This window comes from Nycticebus coucang, chromosome 6 (assembly GCF_027406575.1).
Source record: "Nycticebus coucang isolate mNycCou1 chromosome 6, mNycCou1.pri, whole genome shotgun sequence".
Taxonomy (NCBI): domain Eukaryota; kingdom Metazoa; phylum Chordata; class Mammalia; order Primates; family Lorisidae; genus Nycticebus; species Nycticebus coucang.
In genome coordinates this window covers 132772290-132790406 of record NC_069785.1, presented here as the reverse complement: position 1 = coordinate 132790406, position 18117 = coordinate 132772290, and the positions used below count along the sequence as shown (strand labels likewise).

The window sequence follows — 18117 nt, the reverse complement described above, 5'->3', positions numbered from 1 at the left end:
CAAAGCCTAGAATTCTAAATGAGAGGCCTTTCACTTAGTTTCTACTTCACAGCATGTGGATTAGCTCAGCTCCTTACTGGCAGAGGGAAGGCCCGAGCACCATCATCAGAGCTTCTGTATCCACACTCGCTGCTCCGCTCCTGTAAGGTGTGCTTTGTCCTGTATCTTGTGTTCTGTGGCACAGAATAGACATTCAGTATGTACCCTTGACCCTGGAACAACATGGGTTTGAACCTTGAAGGGTGTGATCGCCTTGCACATGATTTTCTTCCACCTCTGTTACCTCTGAGACAGCAAGACCAACCCCTTGGTCTAGTAATGTGAAGATGATGAAGACTGTTAAGATGAGCCACTTCTCCTTACTGAACAATAAATATCTTTTCTTCCTCATGATTTTATTTATAATATTTTCTTTTCTCTAGCTTGTTTTATTATAAGACTACAGTATATAATACGTTTAACTTTGTGTTAATTGTTTATGTTAGTAGGCTTTTGATCAACAGCAGGCTATTAATAGTTAAGGTCTGAGGAGTCAAATATTTTATGAAGATTCTCAACTGTATGGGAGGTTAGCACCCTACCCTCTAGTTGTTCAAGGTTCAACTGTATTTGAATGAATGAATACATGGAAGAATGAATGAATTTTGATAAAAGTCTATGTGTGATGGCTTGTGACTTACCCAAAATATATTTAGTCTTGGACTTTTAAGGAATCCTTTCCCATCTTCCTTGAAAAGTGATTAGCATTTCCATGTTTACCATCTACAGGCAAAGTCATGTTCTTTGCTCTCATGTTAATTAATTTTATATACTCTCATGTTAATTAATTTAGCAAATACCAATTTAGCATCTACCATGAGCATGGCTATAACATCTGTGATGTCCACGAAAGATGGGAGTAATGTGAAGAGAAAAAAAGATGCGATCATGGGTCCTGGGGTCTGTTGCCTTAAATTTTGATCCTCTTACTTAGAAAGAACATAACCTTAGGTAGGTCACTAACATGTTCTTTGCCCGAGTCTTTTCATCTGAAGAATCTTATTTTTTCTCATAGAATTATTGTGAAAATTCAATGAGATAAGATATGTGTGAGGACTAGCACATTCTTAACACTCCACAATTACTAGGTACTGGTGTTTTTACAGTCTAACCTACAAAAATGTTCAACTTTGGATGGTAAATAACACATGACCTGGAATAGTTTAAACTTTTGAGAAGGTAGAAACACATCACAAATGTCTTAAGTTATTTATGCCTATACTGTGTCTTTCTCTGAACCTCCTCTCTGTTTAGTTTGCAGACTCTTTAAAGGGATCGCTCTACATTGACAGATAAGTGGTGTTCATCCCTTAATGTAACAGTCCCTGACTTTTTTGGAACCAGGGACCAGTTTTCTGGAAGATAGTTTTTCCACAGACTGGGAGCTTGGGGAGATGGTTTTGGGGTGGTTCAAGTGCAGATTTCATTTACTGTGCAATTGATTTGTATTATTAATACATTGTCATATATAATGAAATAATTATACAACTCACCATAATGCAGAATCAGTGGGAGCCCTGAGCTTGTCTTCCTGCAACTAGATGGTCCCAACTAGAAGTGATGGGAGACAGTGACCCCAGAAAAGTATTGCTGCTATAAAGCCTGCCACCAGATGCAACTTAACTGTCATTTGCCAGTCACTGGTTGTGTTTTGATATGTGTCTGCAAGCAATTGATTTATGATGGTCTCCATGCAGTCAAACCTCTCTGCTGATGATAATCTGTACTTGCAGCCACCCCCCAGTGCTAGCATCACTCCTTCAGCTCTACCTCAAATCCTCAGCCATTAGATTCTCATAAGAGCATGCACCCTAGATCCCTCCTGTGTGTAGTTTATAGTAGGGTTCACACTCCTGTGAGAATCTAATGCCATTGCTGATCTGACAGGCCTTGGAGCTCAGGTGGTGAGGTCAGTGATGGGGAGTGGCTGTAAATACAGCTGCTTTCCCCTGCTCATCTGCTGCTCGTATCCTGCTGTGAGGCCTGGTGCATGGCTGGGGACCACACCTGTAGTGGGTGCTCTTTAGAGCTAGCTTGTGCCCTGGAAAACGTTCAGATATAGTCATATGACTCCCTGTTCTCCTGTTTGTTCCTGGCTTTCTTCTTCTTATCTTTTGCCTTTTTAGGTAACCAGAGGCTAAAGAAAGAATTTTGGCTTCTTATGGAGAGTCTTATCTGCTAGACTTAACTACAAAAGTTAGGGGAAAAAATCAAAACAAATGAACAATAAAGGCTCAAATAGGCCCCGACATAAGTAAACTTGTCATCCAGTTCGGGGGTTGCTTGCTGCCCTGTTTAATACCATATTTGTTTTGTGCCTTTCAGCCTGAGTCAGTGTGATTCTTCTCTTGACAATCTCCTTCTTGCGAGGGAGTGTGTGGGTTGGATCTGAGAGTACTCAGCTTGTTACTACTCCACTTGATAGGAAGAGGGTCATGAGAGGAGTGGATTTCTGGAGTGGAATTTCAAGGGAAGACGCTCTGCCCAGGGTTTCCCGTCCTTTATTCTGGAGAGCTTCGTGAAACGCTCTGTGTAGAATCAGAGAAGTGAGGGGGTCCACTTGGAGTCTGCAGGCCACTGCAGAGAACACAGTGGCTCCAGTATCAAAAGAGGGGTGTTCTTACTGAGGTCTAACCCCAGTTCCCCGGAGTCCTGTCACTCCTTCAAAAAAAACTGAGCTGCCTTTGAATGCATTTTAAATTTGTGATGAGTGCAATTTAGTTGCTGTTTTCTTTCTTCTTTAATTTGGAAACTTTTGAATGAGGCTAAATGCAGATTTTAATATGTTTAATGAGGTGAGATGGAAATCAGGAGAAGAGAAGTGATGAGAAGAAGATGGTGGGAGGGCTCGGAGCTGAAAATGGCTGGGCACGGGCTGGGTGGTTCTGAGTCTTCTCGTTCCTCTTCTGCCTTAGCCACCGGTTGGCTGGGTGCGGCACTGGGTCTGCTGGACTGTCACCCCTCCGGCCTCACTCCCACCCCTCCGCCTTCACTGCTATGTTTATTTCTTCATGGGATGATTTTTCAGTGTTCTCTTTCTGTTTTCTATCTTAAGAAATTCTTCCTTCCTTCCTTCCTGTTATTTTTTTAAATTTCAGATTAATATCAGGGTACACATGATTAGGTTACGTTGTTTGCTTTTGTTAAGTTCAAGTTGTAGTTGAGCCCCTCACCCAGGAGGTGTACTGTACAGCCCTTTCCCCTTCTTCCTTTCCCCTGACCATCCTTAAATTTAATTGTGCTTTTCACTTGTATGGGCATGTCGTTGTTTATGTACTGGTTTCATGTTAGTATTGCATGTACCGGATGTTTGCTTGTTCCATTCCTGTGATACTTTACTAAGAAGAATGTTCTTCAACTCCAGGTTAATGCAAAAGATGTGAGGTCTGCATCTTTTAATGACTGAATAATACTCCATGGTACACACATACCACAGTTTAATAATCCATTCGTGAGTTGATGGCACTTGCGTTAATCCTGTGTCCCAGCAATTGTGAATTGAGCTGCAAAGCGCAATGAACATTCTAGTGCAAATGTCCTTTTGGTAAAATTATTTTATTTCTTCTTGGTAGATGACTAGTAATGGGATTGTGTGGATATGGAGAGGTGTGAACAATTTTACTCTGCTGGTGGGATTGCAAATTAATACAGTGTCTATGGAAAGAAGCAAGCATAGAGAATCTTCAAAGAGCTAAAAGTAAACCTTCTATTTGCTCCTGCAATCTCATTACTAGGTATTTTTTTTTTAACAATGGATATGGACACACTAGTTAACATGTAATTTAGAAGGATGCTTCAGAGTTAGTTCTTTTCCCCATCTACTCCCACCTCCAGTTCAGAAGTATCCACAATCACAAATGAATGAATCCAATTAATAGTATAAATAACCACGTCCGGGGTGCTCTCTGGAGTTCCAAGATCTATAGGTCAAGGGCACGCGCACACTCTCAGAATACAAAGTGTTCCTCACGCCCTTGTTTTTAAATTGCAGAGGCAAACAAGCTAATATTACAAGAGTAATATTTTGCATTGAAAAGAATCCTAGCAAAAGTGCCACATGATAACACAGCAGTCATTTCCATAATTCTACTCCCTCCAGAGCACAGGTACATTTAATTTCTCACAACTGTTACCTAAATGAAGAGCAGCGTGAGGATCACACAGACAGTGAAGAATACCCACGTGTGCGGGTAGTACATGGCCACTAATCTTCCCTGACATTTACTTTCACTCATGAGCACAGGGGTGACCAGCCCCACCAGTCCTAGATGCTGAAGATAAATGTCAGAGGCATCCATTGGAAGCTTTGCATGCATACAGCATATTGGAAATCAAATATATTTGGCTTATCACACACTGAGGAACCCATCCCTTTAGAAATATGTGGATTGCTCTCTGCCACCCCACTCAATGGCTGCCATTTGGTAGAGTTGGAGAATGGTGGAATAGTTTGCTGCATTTTTAATGGAAGGAAAAAAAATTAAAAAATAAACTAAGCTCAACACTTTTCATATTATATGCTGTGCTTTGTCTCCCCACGTGTTGTGCTGCCAAATTTCCCAAGAGCATCTGCTGCTCCTATTGTGAAAACAATGAGCTGGTGTATGTCATGCAGGGCTATTCTGCCCATGCCAAATAGCTCTGTACATCTCAACTGTCCTCAGACTGGGCTCCACCAATCACTCTGAGACACGTGGCTTTTTCAGCCCCAGGCAATGGAAGTTACAGTATTCATAAGCAATTGCTTTCCTACCATAAAGAATAAAAAGGTTTTGGTTTTAAGGTCTTGCCAACTCCTTGACTACTTTACTCCTGACCCTGACTGGGGAAAGCCGTTTGAACCTTGCACGTGTCTGACAAGGTGAAAGGCTGACATAAAATGCACCTGAGAAGGACTTGGGTTGTAAAATAGTCAGAAAGAGGAGATTTTGTTCTTTTTGACTAGGTACTGTAAAACTATGATGTTGAATTAACACCTGAAGCAGAAGCTTGTTAACTCAAAGCAATATGAGTTGCTTAAAAAAAGCCAGAAGGCGGGTGCAAATCTCCAATTTCAGGGAGTCGTTAGCAGCGCAGAGCGATGACTTTCTGTGGCCTTTGATATTCAATAACCACCTGAATTAATCTGTGGAGGAATCATTATGAACTAAAGTGAAAAATAAAGTTGCTTCAATTTACTGCAAAGTCAGGAAGGATGTCAAGGGGAGCCCTTGGAGCAACATCCAAGAAGGAAGCACTTCTTCCGTTGCCCTCCATGGTCAAAAGAGAAGGAGAGAAGGTCAGAAGGAGAGAAGCAGGTCGTGTGAAGTCAGGTTAGCTGCAGCTTCTGAGATGGTAAGGACGAGAGAACACTGTAATCCCAGCACTCTGTGAGGTGGAGGCAAGGTAGGTCACTTGAGGCTGAGCTCAGGAGTTTGAGACCTGCCTAAGCAAGAGTGAGACCCCCATCTCTATACTTACCTGGCAGGGGAGATACCATGATCACGAAGGTGGTTTTCCCAGGGCAAGGCTTATCCATTGCACTCCGGATGTGCTGACCACCCTGCGATTTCCCCAAATGTGGGAAACTCGACTGCATAATTTGTGGTAGTGGGGGACTGCGTTCGCGCTTTCCCCTGAAAAAGAGAAAAGAAAAAAAAAAAAAAAGAGTGAGACCCCCATCTCTAATAATAGAATAATTAGCCTGGTTTTGTGGCAGGAAGCAAATAAAGAATGAGAAAACATACTCTTATCCAGTGAGATAATAATGCTGTTCAAAAATAAAGGTGTAGCTCATCCTCCTAATATGAAGTGTAATTCGACAATGGATAAAACAATACCGTAGGCCAGAAAACCTAGAATAAAATGATCACCAACTGGATCTAGAGAACTTAAGGAAGCTAATGATATGAATATTTTATCTTATTATGTCTTTCTTTGAAATAGTAATAGACTCATGGAAGGTTTGCAATGAAGGGGATTTTAGAACATGTACTTAGGTGGGTTACACGTTACTTTCGTCAGATCACCTGTTCCTTTGAATAAATCTTACTATTAAGAAATTAAAGCAAATAAATAAAATCAGAAGGGAAAAAAATTGACCTGCTCTGGCTGATGAGCTGGTGAAATTTGGGGCTGTTACTTGATTGCCTATGTCTGTTCCTGGGGCTCCACCAATCACTCAGATGCACATGGCTTTTTCAGCCCCAGGCAATGAAAAAGAGCCCCAGGGCTCCATGGAGTAGGATTAGGACCCGAATTTCCTGGTATTGGTTCTCATACTAGAACTATGCATACTCTCCAAAGTGCGTTTCCTTAGTTTGATAAGTTTGTTAAATGCTATTTGTATAACCCAGAGTTGGGAACAGGGCATACACACTCATCTTCAGTGGAAGGTTGCAGGTAATCGTTCAGATTTGAGATGCAGTAACACGTATTTGACCTGGTTTCTCATCTGCATACTTGACTAGGGAACCCTGTCATCAGAAATACCTATTAATATTCTGTAAGAAGTCCCCCAGAAGTCCTTTAGAAGACACATATCTTGTCTGGGTTCTGGTCTAATTCCCTCATTTTTCACATTGGAGTGCATAGGCTTGGAAATCATGCAAATAGTGTGCTTTGGGCCATATACTTGAAAATCACAGTTAGGAACCAGGCATACGAGTCTTGAATCCATGAAGCTAAGGAGCTTTTCAGATATAGTCTCTTTAATATTTCCATGTCTGTGGACAGAACGCAGTCATGATGTGTTCATTGCTGTGTATGAAACAAAGAAAGCCAAGGTTACCCAGCCCAACTGGAGTATAATTCCTCTTGTAGTGCCTTGGTCTGCTTGATGGACGCTGAGTCAGTCCTTCTGCTAATGAATGGAACAGGGTAAAGCTGTCCAAATTTTAGATCTTAGACCACGATTTGAACTAAAGAAAGTGTCTGATAGCATTATTCACAATTGGCACAGTGATGACGTAAGGGTTAAAGAGACCAGTTTACATTCAGAATGCTTGGTAATGATTTAAGGCATTTTGCTATATTGGCAATCCAAAAACTGGGTAAACCTCTGGCCAAGGTGAAGTATAGCCCACATGGGCTGCAGAGATGCAATTACAGGGAGTTACAGAGCCCTCTCCACTGCCTGTGCTTAATTAAGATATGATCAGCCAGTCTCTTTGTGGCCATTAATTCATTGTCTGGTAATCCAATAAGGGGTTATTGTTTGAAGCTGTTTGAGAGCCACTTGCCTCATTATTAACTCAGAACTGCCCAGAAGGCAGCACTAAGGTGTCATTCTCCCTGCACAGGAGAAGATATGACATTGAAAGACATTTGATGCCTACATTTGACAATCCTTTAGACTCCAACATTAAGGCTTGAGTATTCACAAATCTATGGCTATGGTGACATCTAATTACTAAATGGCAATTAATGATAATAGCCCTTTTTGAATATGTGGGGCCATTCTCTACAAGGAGCTCATCACTCTTTGTTAATTAATATGGACAGGCAGGTGAGTAACGAAAAGGCAGCTTCATAACATTATGGCTGCTGGGTAAACTGAGTCATTCTCAAACTTCCACTTAGAGATGAGCAGCAATTACTTGCTGGCTTGAAGCCCCATGGAAATCACAGTTTTTGAAATAATAGGGTAGGAATGAGAACTGTAAGAAGCTGAAAGGAATGGGTGCCAAAAAAGGATTCAAGGTCTTATTTATTAACTATTCTGAATTCTTTGGTTGCCTCTATTCACCCTGGTTCTGAAAGAGGAGTTGGTCATTTTTTAGTAGTTGGATCGGTCTACAGACCTGAAAAAGTAAGTAGACTTTCGGAAAAGTTAGGTTTGGTATTGCCAGACTAAGGCTGATTTATTGTCTCCTCCTAGGGCCCCCCAAATGCTGAATTTTTATTGTCAAGTAGAATTCAACCTGGATATAATTATCCCATTGGTCTTACTGGGTATAAATGACATACTTCCAAACACCCACTTGGAAACGAAAACTTAAGATAGGAAAGTGAATGAATTCTCTCTGTCAAGCGCCTGGAAGTCCCCAAATTGCACCATCACGACTTACATATCAAATTTTTAAAATAATTTAAAAATAAATGAACACTGGGGTGACACCTGTGGCCCAGTGAGTAGGGCGCCGGCCCCATATACCAAGGGTGGAGGGTTTGAACCTGGCCCTGGCTAAACTGCAACAAAAAAATAGCTGGGCATTGTGGTGGGCTATGAGCTGTGACACCCCGGCGCTCTACCGAAGGCAACAAAGTGAGACTCTGTCTCTAAAATAAATAAATAAATAAAAATAAATGGACAGTTATCCAGATTTTAAAGTGTTATATGTATAAATAGAGTGAGTTTTCACTAGATTTTCAAAGGCAAGTGAGAGACGTCCCTATTCATTTATGTATTCTTTCATTTGCAAGCATTTATTGAGCATGTGAGGTGGGCCAAAAACCTTGCTGACCTCTGGATGTATGAACAGAAAAAAGCTACAGTGTGGCACGTAAGATATTCAGTCTGGTGGCAGAAAGGAAAATGAAGAAATAAGTGTAATCTCAATCGATCCATTCTGCAATATAAAGATGAGTAAGGTATGGGAGATTATGAGAGCAAAAAAAAAAAAAAAAAAAAAAAAAACTGCGGGAGTAAATTTTGCAAGTAGCCTGAGGCTGGCTGTGTGCCAAGGGTTTAAATCAGACTCTACTTCATTCACAGTAAGGAGTTTGTCCTGCAGACCTAGATTACTTTAAGTTGATTTCATAGTTTTGTAGTTTGGACCTGTGTGAGGTGTGTGTGTGTATTTATAATAAGCGTAAGTAACAGTTTTCTTTTATAACCTCACTCATCCGTATTGGGATCTATTTGTTTTGACATGAGAAAAGAAGATGAGATTTGGAACATAGCAGGTGTTCACCAAATAGGCCTTCAGCCTTAAGCGTAGAGCGCACAAATCCTGAACAATTCGGACAATTCGCTAACGTTCTACATTTCTTTTCCCTATGGATTGTATAAAGCTACCTGGTGAGGATGGAGAAGAAAAAATTAAAGTGCCCAAGACACTGCATCCCAGATTGTGGGTATTTTAATCAGCACCAGTTTTCCCACCTGTCAGCCCCAGATGTGGCTCTGTGTGACTGTGTAGTTTTCTGGTTGGCCTTGTGACAGCTGGATGGCCCAGCAGTCCTTTCTCTGCCTCTCCTCCTGATGAATCTCTGCAGGCTATTCTTCCTCCACTGTGGAATGATTCATTCCCATGAAGCTGTTAAGTGATTAAAATAAAACACTTTGATAGAAATGTCCTGCGTATGCGGTGTTCCCAGGCACCTTTGTGGTGTGTCTGTGACAAGAAAGGACCATAGTGGACACACATCATCTTCTTTTCTTTTCTCCTTTGTTAGAGTATCCTATATTTCTTTGTTAGGATAGGATTTGAAAATTGTTTTAGTTCAGCTAAGATGACCTGGCATAGGCTTTGGGGCCCTTGAAAGGAGCAGGAAGAAAATCACAATAAAGAAAACAAAAGAAAAACCATCAAAATTTAAAAAAAACCTTTGCAGCTTGAAATGATGTCCCAGACTGCCCATCTGCCTAAGGGGAAATGAAGTCTAGGAGGGGAAACATACTGAGGATGGCGGGAACTTTAGGCAGCAGGACACTGTGTCTATGCAAAGGGAAGGCTTCTTTCTGTTGGTTTTGTGCACAGGACCTTGTCCTGATTGGGGAAGAGTTTGGGATCCTCCCCAGAGTGGAGTTTCTTTGTTATAATGATCAAGAGAAGGCACAGAGAAGAAAAGTGTGCAAGAAAAAGAAGGAACAAGGAGGCTGAAGGGGACTAGAGGACGGAAAGCAGCAGCAATGGCAAGGAAAGAGGGAAAGGAGGGTGGCTGCCGAGCAGACATACCTGTTTCTTATTTATTTATTATTTTTACAGACAGAGTTTCAGTTTATCGCCTTCGGTAGAGTGCTGTGGCGTCACAGCTTACAGCAACATCCAACTCCTGGGCTTAGGCGATTCTCTTGCTTCAGCCTCCCATGTAGCTGGAACTACAGGTGCCCGCCACAACGCCCGGCTATTTTTTTGTTGCAGTTTGGCCGGGGCTGGATTTGAACCCGCCACCCTCGGTATATGGGGCTGGTGCCCTGCTCACTGAGCCACAGGTGCCTCCCAGACACACCTGTTTCTTAAATGGCTGCAACAGCTGGGAGGGAAAGCCTTTCTCCTATGAGAAGCAGAGTTTTTTGCTTCTCTCATATGTACATGCCCTTTAAGGTAGGTAGCATTGGGGACATAGAAAATAAAGGAAGAAGGGATAGAGTCAAGGGGGGAATTACTATAATTCTTAGAAAGATGATTTTAAAAAGCAGCGATTTAGGTTCTTTTATTCATTACACCTATAAAGGACCCAGGCTGTGTTGCCCACGGCTTTAAAATCTAGGACCCTATTAAAACCTTTTCTTGTTAGTAACTCAGAGCTTTGGAAACTCACTAAGAAAAAAAGCCAATTTAATCAAGGCAAGATTTAACATAGAGAAAGGACCTGATCTTGACTTTCTGCAGAAAAACTTTCAGGATCAAATGGCTTATGATTTTCATTTACCTAAAGAATCCCAGTGGAATCAGCAGTTGGGGAGGGAGGGTGTCCTGTCATTAGCTTGCAGGGCAGGCCCAGATTTGGTTTCTTCACTCTGATTCCTGACTGCTTCCTTAGCAATTTGAAGGAAAATAATTTTTTTTTTCAGTCATGCTAATGAAAGAAAACCCAAGACACAAAGAAAGGGCAACTGAGCATCTACCTCCTGCCAGAAGATGGAAAAGGTTGTTTGGGTTATCTTGACCCTCGTAGGTGCAATTTTCAATGACCCATAATATATAGTGAATTCTCAAATGAGAATATGACACAATATAAGGATATGCTGGAGTTGGGGAGACAGAGGTCTGAGCCCCCTCCCCTTCATTTGTCATCTCTCCAAATTATGCCTGTGAACTTCAGAAAGGCTCATCTGTTTACATTTGTAAAACGGAGAGTGTAATATTGCTGTCTACTCAGAGGGATGTCAGCCTGTTTTCTTTTCTGCTACACATTGGAAGAATAAGTTGTCTTGGCCCACGCAGTAAATATACAAACTGGAGCTGATTAGCAAAGAAGAAAAAATAAACAATACATACTTTTTGTGATATCTGACACCACAGATAGGCAAAATAGTCCTTGCAAAATGGGAGGCCACAGGTTGGACACCCCTGGTACTGTTACAAACTGCAATATATTCTGCATTAACTCACTATAGGGTTATATCTCATTTACTTAACAGTCTAAAACTGTTTCTGATGGTTGGTGAGGAGACAGTTTCTTCTCCACTTAATCACTCAGGGATCCAGGGTAACAAAAGCTCTGCCATCTTGAACATCTGACTTTCCTTCAGATTGACTTTCAGCACACATAGAAGATATTTAAGGGTCATAATAGTGTATATTGCCATTTGTCACAATATTTTGGCTTAAATATAGTCACTTGGTTATAGAGCCAAAGAGAAAGGATCTAGCTTAATGCTGAGACAAAAGAGGCCGTGGATTTTGGGGTGCATCTCGTGAACATTGCTATACCATGCATGTCACCACATAGCCTTTTGCACCCTTTGTTACTTAGAACACACACAGCCCCACGCTGGACAACTCAAAATCCAGTCCAACTGTTCCATCAAGGTCAAGATCCAGGCTTATGTGGTGATATTTACTCCTTTTCTTGTTATCAGCCACGGCTTTTCTTGGAGTAGTGACCTACAATTAAAAAGATCGCTGCCCCGTAATCCCATGCCCTTTTCAGTGGGGTAGCAGTTACTATAAAGGAGTTACTCGTTCATGGTGGTGGTGATATTTTTGTCCTGGCATTTGGAGAAGTTCCATATTTGCACTCTGATTCTGTTCTCCAGGAGGAAATTTTGTAACTGTTGTTCCCTATAAACACCCCTCCTCCGCCCTTCCGCTTCACCTGCTGGATAGTTCCTTGTTCAACATCCTACATGGCCCATAGGAAGAGGCCAAGTCCTCCCTCCCTGGGGACTGAACGATTTAGATAGCCCGTTTTCTGCTAGTGCATTTTGGGGTATTTGGCATTTCTTTGATACTTGCAGGCTCTTTGAGAAGAGAATCATCGTTTCTTTCCCTACACGATTTCTTCAAAAGCGTCATAAGCTTCTGCTTTATTGGCTTTCAGGAGGATCCATTTGCTGCATGAGAAATATCAAAGACACAACGAAATAGAACTCTTTAGGCCGTGTTACCCTCTCCCTTTTGTGTTCTCATGCCCCTCTTTCTTAACTTCATGTGGCTGCCTTCTGACCCTCTGGAAGAAAAAGGATGGCAAGGAGGGTAAAGGCTTTGATTTGATAATTGCCACGAAGTTGGGACCGTTTGTCCAACTGAGACGTTTTCGTGGGCCTTTGCAGCTGAAAACTATTTTTTTTTGTAGAGACAGAGTCTCACTGTACCACCCTCGGGTAGAGTGCCATGGCGTCACATGGCTCACAGCAACCTCCAACTCCTGGGTTTAAGCGATTCTCTTGCCTCAGCCTCCCGAGTAGCTGGAACTACAGGCGCCCACCACCACGCCCGGCTATTTTTCTGTTGCAGTTTGGCCGGGGCTGGGTTTGAACCTGCCACCCTCGGCATATGGGGCCCGGCGCCCTACTCACTGAGTCACAGGCGCTGCCTGCAGCTGAAAACTATTTTGTCTCTTCTTCCCAATGTTTGGGATCCAGACTCTGATGGTTTCCTCAAACCCAGAAGGCCTCCACTTCCTGGAATCAAGCTCTCTCCGTACCCGCACCACTCCCCCATAATCGTTTTCTTGAAAACTGGAGAACTTTTGTTTTTAGCTCTTTTCGTTCTTGTAATCATTGTTTTAAACAAAGAGGAGTAATTAATAGACAGGAATACTCTATTTCTCCTAGAGCTTAAGGTTCATTAGGCATTTGTTTTGCCTTAGAAGTTATCACCGGTGACAATTTTACCTAATGTTTTTTATCTCCAGCCTTCTAACTCATTCTGTCTGTTTAATTGATACCCATTGCCCCATCACAATCTATTAACACATTTTTGGTTTAGTTATGCCAGAACCCTATTCCCAGGGCCCATTTCAATATCGATTAAGGGCATGTTAGTTATAGTAACAAATACTCTTTACATCTTTGTGCCTAGCAGTATATATCCAACTCTTGCCCGCATGCTCAGTGTGATGGTGCTGGCTGTGGAGGGTGGCGGGCCTGCCTCATGGAGAACATGACCCTGTGGAGGGTTTTCTCCCTTCAGTGTCTGACTTTGGGGGTTGCCACGGTGATCAGCATCTCCCTGGAGTAGGAGAAAGCACACAGCAGCACGTGCAGGTGTTTTTAAAGGGCCAGGATTAGGAAGTTGTGTGTTGATTCTCATTGCATTGCGTAGAATTCAGTCACACTGTCACATGTAACTCGAAGAGAGGCTAGAACATGGCATCCAGTGGGGCGTTGGAGAAGAGGAGAAAAGGTTTTGGTGAACAGTCACCCCTCTCTCTTACAGACGCCTCCCACAAATGATTGTCTAGGAACAGCAGTTGGCCTGGAAAGCATCGGCCAGGATGGCACACGCATCACAAGTGCTCGTTCCCTTCATCTCCTTCCTCTCTCCAGCGAGTCCCAGAGTACCCAATACGCATTTAATAAGCACAGAATAAATGAAGCGTATTCAGAGTTCTTTCTCCTCTGAATTGGACACCTTTGAAATGTGACCCTGTTTTGGACTGAACTAGCTCGATCTCTTTGGGTCTGATTTTTCTTTGAGTCAGAAACATCTCTCAGGAAACCTAGACTAGTTTTCAAAGAACCCCATCTGGTGTGTTGGAAACTGTTTCAAAGTTGAAGCATCACCCCTGACGGGTCCTTTGGCCGCTAAAGATGCAGCCCCTGGGGACATGTCTCTGCTGGCTATGGACATGAAATAGCGTAGCAGAGACTGGAGGACAGTCATCTGCTACTCTGTATTTTGCATCCTCTTTAAACATAGCTGCCATGAAACATGCTTTTTACAAAAGCCCAGTGTTCCTTTCCTTGGATTTTAAATCACTCTGCAGACTACAGAGAGAATGATAAAGACCCTAGCTCTGTTCCATTCCATGTCTACACTGGGGCTGAAGGTTTGCTTCTCCTGACCACCTTGCTTTTAATTGGTAGAGTTAATTAATTAATTAAACACATATTGTGTGATGGAATGTGCAGGATGCCCTCCCATGCAGGGTCACCAGAACTAAGACTTGGGCTGACCATCCTATCTAAACCTGCAGCTCTCTCCATCCAGCATTTTCTATCTCACATTCCTATTTTAATTTTTTAAGCACTTTAGCTACTAGCGTATGACTTATTTATTTATTTTTTTGTTTGCCTTCTTTATCTAGAATACAAACTCCATGGGGGACAGGATATCTTATTTCTTTTGTTTATAGCTCTCTCCCCTCTACCGACAATAATGACTGACTGTAAAAAGGGTTCAATAGGTATTCGTTTAATGAATAAATGATTCCTATTCCTTGGTCTTAAAAAACTTAAATTTTAGTAGGGGAAGTCTGACATATTTCAACATAATTACACAGGACAGAAGATGATATGAGTTACCTTGCAATATGTTGATGTTAACTAAAAGAAAACAGGAGAAAAAAAGAGAGACATAAATCTGGCTGAAGATTGTTTTCTTCCAAGTGAACTTTGCTTACATTATTTCATTTATTTTAAACCATAGTGTAATCTTAAAAAAAAGAAACAGGTGGTAAATCTCTTATTTTCTGATGAGGAAATTGATACTCAAAAAGGCAGAACTATTTGCTACTTACATAACTAGCAAGTGGTGGAAACCAGGTACCTCTCAGATCTGTCTGGCATTTTCCTTTTAATCTAAAGCAGTGATTTGCAAACTTCTTATCCCCCCCATAGAAGTAAACACATTTTAATTGTAACACAGCACAGACAACACACAGACACATACCTTCCCCACACACAGATGGAAGAATTTACTTCCAATGCTCACGCCATTCTGTTCTATTCTATCCCATTTTATTTTATCTCACCCCATCCCATTCTATTTTTTACTTTGACTTTAGCTCAGTAGCTGTTTCTGCAACAAAAGGATCACAACCTTCATCTTAACCATCTTTTCTTTTTGGCAAGCTACCTGGTGTGGAAAAGATTTGGTGATTAGCCCACATACTGAGGACTTCATTGAGGAGGTAGCTTGTGAGGGAGGCCTTACTTAATGGGTCGAGGATAAAGAAAACTTTAACATTTATAAAACTGTCATCCTTTCAGAGACTAGGTCTCATGTCATTTAGGCTTCTATTACATAATAGAGATGTTTGGTGTTTTGTGATGAGGCTGATAAAATATCAAGATATTCAAATGTGTTATTTTACTTATTTGGATGTTTGGTCACTCAGCCAGTGATTGGTCATCATCATTTGCTAAGGAAGTAAGTATTGAGCACTTGTTGTATGCCAGGCTGTGGGGTAAGTACTCTAGACACAGATGACTCCAGCACACTGTCCACCTTTCAGGAGCATGATTATTGCCTCAGTTCATCCAGGATGCTAAGGCTAAAATACTGCAGACTGGGTGGCTTATGAACAATGAACATTTATTTCTCAGTCTGAAGAGTGGAAAGTCCAAGAACAAGCGTCTCTCATGTTGGAAAAGACAGGAAACTCTCTAGGGTCTCTCTTATAAGGGCACTAATCCCGTTCAGGAGGGCTCCACCCTTATAACCTAATCACCTCCCCAAAGTCCTACTTCCTAATACTAGCAAGTTGACTAAATTTCAACATGTGACTTTTAGGGAGACAAAAACACTCAGACTATAGAAAATATATTTCACGTAACAGTTATTATCTAATAAGATATTCACCCTTCCATAAGCCAATTTCTTAAGTAACCCATCTCTGCTCCTCTGTCTCCAAGGAGCTGGAGTTCTCACTTGGCCATATTTGGGGGACCCTGGGGATTCTGCATTGTTCTCTCTCCTTTCTCCCATCTTGGTTGCAGTCTTTTTGGCCAGGGTGTGGTTTGAACCCACCACCTCTGGCACATGGGGCTGGTGCCCTATGCCTTGAGCCACAGGTGCCACCCCCTTTCTCCCATTTTGAAATGGGATTTGTAAGTGAAAATGGAGCTGTTCCTTGTGGCCTGGGGATAGAATGATTGGCAGTTGTGGGTTTTCTTTGTGAAAGTATTGCACATGAATGATGGTTGTAGACATGATGGGGAAGGCTTATCAGCTTTGTCATCACCTCTTTTGCCAGAGATCAGTTTTTCACCCCATGTCAAGGAAATGAACATTGCCACATGCATTTAAATCAGGGACTCTCCAGAAACATTGGTATGTGTGGCTCCATGGGCAGTGCCTTCCTTTTGACAGTTTTCTGGGCCTGGTGAATTGATCACTGGTAGAGATAGTTAGGGAACTGAGCTTACATGAAAAGGCCTCTGACAAGAAGGCTTTAACAAGAGCATCCTGTTTCAGTAGGCTTTATTTGACTAAACATAATACCCAAACATACATATTATACATTTTTTTTTATTTTAAGCCTATAGTAATCAGCTTATATTATAGTGGAATAGGTAAATAACCAAATCCAGCTATAGAGGGCTTAGAATCTTCTGCATCAGTTTTTGTTTGTTTTGTTTTGCTTTGTTTCAATTGATACATTAAAGGTTATTGATACTGGTACTGTGATCAATCACTGAGGTGTGTTGTTGAATGTACTACACTCTCTTTTAAAATACTCTGGGCTTAAAGTCCTTTGAAGATAGTAACATGTTATATGTTTCATGTTATTCTAGGCATGGTCAAAAAGTAGCTACTTAAGCCAGGTGCTGTGGCTCACAACTGTAATCCTAACACTTGGGGAGGCTGAGGCAGGTGGATTGCCTGAGCTCAGGAGTTCAAGACCAGCCTGAGCAAGAGCAAGACCTCATGTTTACTAAAAAATAGAAAATCTAGCCAGGCATTGTGGTGGACAACTTAGTCCCAGCTACTTGGGAGGCTGAGGCAAGAGAATCACCTGAGCCCAAGAGTTCAAGGTTGCTGGGAACTATGATGCCACGGCACTTTACCCCGGGCGACAGAGTCCAACTCTGACTCCATTAGAGTCTATGACTCTCTGTCTCAAAGAAAAAAAGAAAGACAGAAAAGTAGCTGCTTAACAAATAACTCATTGACAAACTAATAGTTAATATTTCAACATAGTTTTTAATTTATAAAATGCTTTTATGCACATCTCATCATTTTTTAAAATCAACGCAAATATATTTAGTGGTTTGCTCTTATCAAGTTATTTCAAAGCATTTGACTTACCCAGAATTAAGTTACAGTATGATATTGCACTAACAGTTATACCTAGTATAAAGGAAATTGATTCTTGGGCGGCACCTGTGGCTCAGTGAGTAGGGCGCCGGTCCCATATGCCGGAGGTGGCGGGTTCAAACCCAGCCCCGGCCAAAAAAAAAAAAAAAAAAGGAAATTGATTCTTAGTAATTATTCACTTGTGTGATCAGAAAAGGGCTAATGTCCTAAGTATCCGTCTAATAACTATGGGCTTTCAGAATGTTTTTCAGAGGAAATATGTAGTAATAGTGTCAGTTAATCTGATGAGGTATCGAAGCACAAAGTAGTTGAGAAGTTCTAATGTATATAGGACAGCTTTGGTTAAGTTATGCTGAAATAACAAATGCCCCCAACGTCTTAGTGGCTTGCAACAACAAAGGTAGATTATGTACACATGTATATCCACGCACCACATACACATTAATGTGTTTAATTTCTGGACCCAAACTTGCAGGAGAAGGTTCTACATTGGACATGCAATCTTGCTTCAGAGAGAAAAGAATGGTAGAACCACATGAATGCTCCTAAAGCTTCCATTTTATTTATTTTATTATTTCATTTTTTGAGATTGAGTCTCACTCATCACTCTGGGTAGAGTGCTGTGACATCATAGCTCACAGCAACCTCAAACTCTTGGGCTTGATCAATCTTCTTGCCTCAGCCTCCCAAGTAGCTGGGATACAGTTCTGCACCACTACAC

At 41.6% G+C, this 18117-nt stretch overlaps 1 protein-coding gene and 1 non-coding gene across 6 annotated transcripts in view; both read left to right on the top strand.

The window, feature by feature from the left end:
• LOC128588282 (neurotrimin) overlaps positions 1–18117 on the top strand; it is a 957145-nt gene that overhangs the window by 589527 nt on the left and 349501 nt on the right. The gene's annotated exons all lie outside the window — the stretch shown is intronic.
• LOC128589470 (U1 spliceosomal RNA) lies at positions 5492–5657 on the top strand. Its single transcript, XR_008381039.1, has one exon. It is a non-coding gene; the product is annotated as a U1 spliceosomal RNA (small nuclear RNA).